Source organism: Hyla sarda, unplaced genomic scaffold (assembly GCF_029499605.1).
Source record: "Hyla sarda isolate aHylSar1 unplaced genomic scaffold, aHylSar1.hap1 scaffold_352, whole genome shotgun sequence".
Classification (NCBI taxonomy): domain Eukaryota; kingdom Metazoa; phylum Chordata; class Amphibia; order Anura; family Hylidae; genus Hyla; species Hyla sarda.
Window position 1 is genome coordinate 137905 of NW_026610284.1, and position 6549 is coordinate 144453.

The following is a 6549-nucleotide window of genomic DNA, read 5'->3' on the forward strand; positions in this document are numbered from 1 at the left end:
TATGTATTGGGGCACTTTGGGGCACTGTTTGGCACTGCTATGTATTGGGGGCACTACTATGTATTGGGGAACTGTGTGGCACTGCTATGTATTGGGGGCACTACTATGTATTGGGGAACTGTGTGGCACTGCTATGTATTGGGGGCACTGCTATGTATTGGGGCACTACTATGTATTGGGGGCACTGGTATGTATTGGGGGCACTGTGTGGCTCTGCTATGTATTGGGGGCACTGTGTGGCACTGCTATGTATTGGGGCACTGTGTGGCACTGCTATGTATTGGGGCACTGTGTGGCACTGCTATGTATTGGGGCACTGTTTGGCACTGCTATGTATTGGGGGCACTGTGTGGCACTGCTATGTATTGGGGGTACTGCTATGTATTGGGGGCACTGTGTGGCACTGCTATGAATTGGGGCACTACTATGTATTGGGGGCACTGTGTGGCACTGCTATGTATTGGGAGCACTGTGTGGCACTGCTATGTATTGGGGGCACTGTGTGGCACTGCTATGTATTGGGGCACTACTATGTATTGGGGGCACTGTGTGGCACTGCTATGTATTGGGGCACTACTATGTATTGGGGGCACTGGTATGTATTGGGGGCACTGTGTGGCTCTGCTATGTATTGGGGGCACTGTGTGGCACTGCTATGTATTGGGGGCACTGTGTGGCTCTGCTATGTATTGGGGCACTGTGTGGCACTGCTATGTATTGGGGCACTGTGTGGCTCTGCTATACATTGGGGCACTGTGTGGCTCTGCTATGTATTGGGGCACTGTGTGGCACTGCTATGTATTGGGGGCACTGTGTGGCACTGCTATGTATTGGGGGCACTGTGTGGCTCTGCTATGTATTGGGGCACTGTGTGGCACTGCTATGTATTGGGGGCACTGTGTGGCACTGCTATGTATTGGGGGCACTGTGTGGCACTGCTATGTATTGGGGCACTACTATGTATTGGGAGCACTGTGTGGCACTGCTATGTATTGGGGCACTGTGTGGCACTGCTATGTATTGGGGGCACTGTGTGGCTCTGCTATGTATTGGGGCACTGTGTGGCACTGCTATGTATTGGGGCACTGTGTGGCTCTGCTATACATTGGGGCACTGTGTGGCTCTGCTATGTATTGGGGCACTGTGTGGCACTGCTATGTATTGGGGGCACTGTGTGGCACTGCTATGTATTGGGGGCACTGTGTGGCTCTGCTATGTATTGGGGCACTGTGTGGCACTGCTATGTATTGGGGGCACTGTGTGGCACTGCTATGTATTGGGGCACTGTGTGGCACTGCTATGTATTGGGGCACTACTATGTATTGGGAGCACTGTGTGGCACTGCTATGTATTGGGGCACTACTATGTATTGGGGGCACTGGTATGTATTGGGGGCACTGTGTGGCTCTGCTATGTATTGAGGGCACTGTGTGGCACTGCTATGTATTGGGGGCACTGTGTGGCACTGCTATGTATTGGGGCACTGTGTGGCTCTGCTATGTATTGGGGCACTGTGTGGCACTGCTATGTATTGGGGGCACTGTGTGGCACTGCTATGTATTGGGGCACTGTGTGGCTCTGCTATGTATTGGGGGCACTGTGTGGCACTGCTATCTATTGGGGGCACTGTGTGGCACTGCTGTGTATTGGAGGCACTGCTATGTATTGGGGGCACTGTGTGGCACTGCTATGTATTGGGGGCACTGTGTGGCACTGCTATGTATTGGGGCACTTTGTGGCACTGCTATGTATTGGGGGCACTGTGTGGCACTGCTATGTATTGGGGGCACTGTGTGGCACTGCTATGTATTGGGGGCACTGTGTGGCACTGCTATGTATTGGGGCACTGTGTGGCACTGCTATGTATTGGGGGCACTGTGTGGCACTGCTATATATTGGGGGCACTGTGTGGCACTGCTATATATTGGGGGCACTGTGTGGCACTGCTATGTATTGGGGGCACTGTGTGGCACTGCTATATATTGGGGGCACTGTGTGGCACTGCTATGTATTGGGGGCACTGTGTGGCACTGCTATATATTGGGGGCACTTCTATAATAGCAGTGACACAGAGTCTATCCATTACATATTAGTGCAAGACAAATCAAAAACAAAATTAATGTGCGGTGTCCTGGTACCGTATTGTATACGTTACCTTTATAGACGTCCCCATAGTCAGAGTCCCTAGGACGTCGGGGTCCCTCTTTTGTAGTTTTCCCCTTGTCACCCCTCAGTCAGTGACTATATAGAAGTTCCTATAAATATATAGATATGTATATATTTGATTGCCTACCTATTCAAGCGTAGCAGGACCTGCGGGTCACGTGATTAGTTCAGAACTCTATGGTTTTGCTACAGGACATTTGGAGGTTCCCATGACGTGTTCACCCACAATGCAATGTGACGGTGAGTGACAGTTGTTACGGACCAATCCAAAACGTCCGGCCCCTGCCCATATAAGGGACCTGCGCCATCTTGATCCCTCTCTTGGGTTGCTGATTCTGGAAGAGGTAGGACCTCCGCAGCTTACAAGACAATTTACTAGGCCAAAGCCTTGTGGCCTTGGCCTCTAACCTAGCGGATAGACTAAGCAATTCCCCGCTACTCCCCGCAAGATCACTGGACCTAAATACTCCCCTAAATCCAGCGGATCTCTGCTATACAATCCCTAAGAAGCTAAATTGAGCTTATCTGATCCCAACCGACTGTCAATCGCTGCTCAGCTATATATATAGAGACTGTTATCTGGACTGTTACTATCGCTGCATGTACAGAAAATCTTCAGTAAAAGTTCCTGCAAGTTTTCAGTTAACAGTGGTTGTGGACAATCCTTTATTTCTGCATCACCTATTGCTCTGGTGGGTGAAGGGTGGCAATAGGCCTATCAAGAAACACAGCATTTAACCCTCACCCTGGCGTCACAAGTAGTGTTGAGCGGCATAGGCCATATTCGAATTCGCGAATATATGGACGAATATTCGTCATATATTCGCGAATATTCGCATATTCGTTATATTCTCGTTTTATTTTCGCATATGCGAAAATTCGCGTGTGCGAAAATTAACATATGTGAAAATTAGCATATACACAATTAACATACGCGAAATTCGCATATGCGAAAATTAGCATATGCTAATTTTCGCATATGCGAACTTTGTGCGCCAATCTCACACAGTAGTATTACAGCCTTCTTTACATCACACAAGCTGGAAGCAGAGAGGGATGATCACTGTGATGTGTACTGTGAAGAAAAAAAAAAAAAAAAAAAAAAAAAACGAATATTCGTAATTACGAATATATAGCGCTATATTCGCGAAATTCGAATTGCGAATATTCGCGAGCAACACTAGTGGCCACCCCCTTCATGGTCTATACGGACAACAATCCCTTGGCCCACTTGAACGCTGCTAAGTTGGGGGCTATTGAACAGTGCTGGGTCTCCTGGTTGGCCAATTATAACTTCAGTATTAAGTACTGCAGTGGAAAATCCAATGTCAATGCGGATGCTCTCTCCCAGATGGCCCCAGGTGAAGAACCCCCTGCAGGGGACGAATGGGAAGATGTGGAAATGCCACCCTTCTACCAACGGTTCATGAGCCAGAATGCTCTAACGGCCCAAGAGGGTGACGAACCCGGACCTCTGGAAGTCCCTGAAGACCAATACACGTGGAAGACTCTGCAGGATGAAAACTGGGTCATAGGGGACCTCTTGAATTACTGCCTCCACAAGAAGGTGCCCACTCGACTCCACAAGCAGCAAGGGGACTTTGAACTGAGACAGTTGTGGCGACAGCGAAATCGCCTATTCCTCCATAAGGGGCTGCAATACAGAAACTCATTGGACCCGGTGTCTGGAGAACGGGTGCATCAAATTGTAATCCCCAGAAGAGATGCAGCTATGGTCCTGAATGCATATCACGACCAGTCGGGGCATTTTGGAATCCATTAGACAGAGGCCACTATTCGCCGAAGATTTTATTGGATAGGAATGCGAGGAGACATCGAAATATGGTGTGCTGAATGCACCACGTGCAATCTCATCAGGAACCCCCAAAAAGATGCAAGAGCACCCTTGCACCCCATCCATACTGAGAGGCCTAATCAAATGGTTGCCCTTGACCATGTGAAGCTGACCCCCACTGGATCTGGCTATTGCTATGCCTTGACCATGGTGGAACATTACTCTAAGTGGATGGTTGTTGTTCCCGTCAAGGATCTGACCACCAAGACGGCAGCATAACTCTTCTACAGCCACTGGGTCCAGCCCTTGGGGTGTCCCGAAGCAGTCCTCACTGATCGAGGGACGGCCTTCAAAGCTCAGTTGTTCCAGGAACTCTGCCAGCTGCATGATTGTAAGAAGCTCGGAACGATAGCTTACCATCCTCAAGGAAATGGGCTCTGTGAAAGGATCAACCAGGTGTTTATCCATATGCTCCGAGCAGCTTCTGTCTCGAAACATGAAGAGTGGCCCCGACTACTGCCTGAGTTATTGGAAATCTACAACAACACTACTCATTGTTCTACAGGGTATACCCCCTTCTTTCTCATGATGGGAAGACATGGTCAATTGCCGAAGGACAGAACTTTTGGGCTACAGGCCCCTTTCAATAACTCCCCTCAAGTCTTGCAGGACTGGGTCTCTGAACATCGCAGGAGAATCAAAGAAGCCCGAGACATTGTGGAGAAAAAATGGGCGAAGCCCAGGGCCGACAGCAAAAAAAGTCGGCATGCCTCGGCTTAACCCCTGCAGCTGGGAGACAAAGTTTGGCTCAGGAAATTCCCAAGAACTCATGAGCTGGATTCTCTATGGGAAACAGAACCCTATACTATTACTGCAATTCCTTATCCCGACACAGATGTGTATGAGATACAGAAAAAAGGGTTTGAGCCACAGGTGGTCCACCAAAACCGAATAAAAGTGTGCTTGAAGGAAGACTTACCGGGACCCCCTCCTCCTGCACTTCTCCCTACTCCTCCTCCAGCCAGGCCAGCCAGGGAATATGTACCAGGAGAAGGAATTCATCCCAGTATGGACGTTCCTTTCTTCTCTTCTCACCAACCTGTCATGTATTGGGGTATGCCATGTTCAGCTGCAAGTCAGCCGCCCCTTGTTGCTCCACCTAGCCAGCCTCCACTGGTTGCTCCGCCCAGCCAGCTACCAATAGCTGCTCCATCCAGTCAGCCACCATTGGTTGCTTCCCCCAGCACCAGTCCTGCTCCTGTGGCTACTCCAAGTCCTGCTACACCTTCTCTACCTGACTTCAGAGAATCTCCCAGTCCAACCGAAGATGTTGCTCCTGTGTCCAGCCTTCAAGCTGGTCCCTCGGGGACTGAAGTTTCCGCAGAATCTCTATGTGAAGAGACTCCTGCCAGCCCGGGGGTGATGTTGCGAGAGTCTCAAAGGACTACTCAGGGTGAACTACCCTTAAGGTATTAAGACTAACTTTTAAGCAGTACGTGCACACATAGTACCTCAAATAGCTCACTCAAATGTACTTATCTCAGTCTTCTTCAATACACAAAGTAAAATATAAATATGTCTCACACTCAAGAAACACTTTAGGAATTGTAGCCTATTGAAATTCTATTCCTGCCACTGTTAGGTACACTAATCTCTCTTTTCTTTATTACGTGTATGAAATGCTCTACCTGGCCAGTAGATGCTTTTGAGTGCTAAAATTAAACACATATTTCTAAAGGTAACCTAGGTAAGGGTATACTGTTGTGTTCTAGAGGTAAGAAGCGTGTAGCCAATAGACCCTGGTGGCTAAACTTATTGGTAGATAGCCTCAGGCAAGCCAATATAACTTTTGTGTACTAACAGGTGACTCATCGTGGCAAAACAAAAGAAAATGTGGTGAGTTTTCAAAAATGTCTAGACAGCTTGAGACTAAATGTATAGAGAGCTCTGTATAAAAATCCAGGGAGCTTGAGACTAAATGTTAGACAGCTTCATCCAATGTCTAGTGAGCTTTATCAACGTCTAGTTAGCCTCATAAATGTATAGAAAGAGCTATAAAGATGTCTAAGGAGCTAGAGACTAAATGTTAGATAGCTTCATAATTGTTTAGTAAGAATACTAGGCAAATTAAAAGAAAATGTTGTCAGGATGTATAGACTCTTTAATAATTCTGTCCTTGTCCTAGTCCCTCTGCCTTAGGGGACAGGCGTCGGGGTCTACTTGTTTTAAGTAAGGGGGTTTGTGGTGTCCTGGCACGTATTTCATACTGTGCCTTGTTTGGGGGGGCCCCAAAGTCACAGTCCCTGTCAGGGTCCGCTTCCCTAGTTATATCCTAGTCACCCCTTAGTAAGTTAACTCCATAAGGACACAGGACGTACTGGAACGTCATGTGTCCGCTCCCGATCTATAATAGCGGGTCGGGCCGTGGCTAATAGCGCACGGCATTGATCGCGGTGCCGCGTGCTATTAATCCTTTAGACTCGGCGTTCAAAGTTGAACGCCGCGTCTAAAGTGAAAGTGAAAGTATACCGGTTAGCTCAGTGGGCTGTTCAGGATAGCCGCGGCGAAATCGCGGCATCCCGAACAGC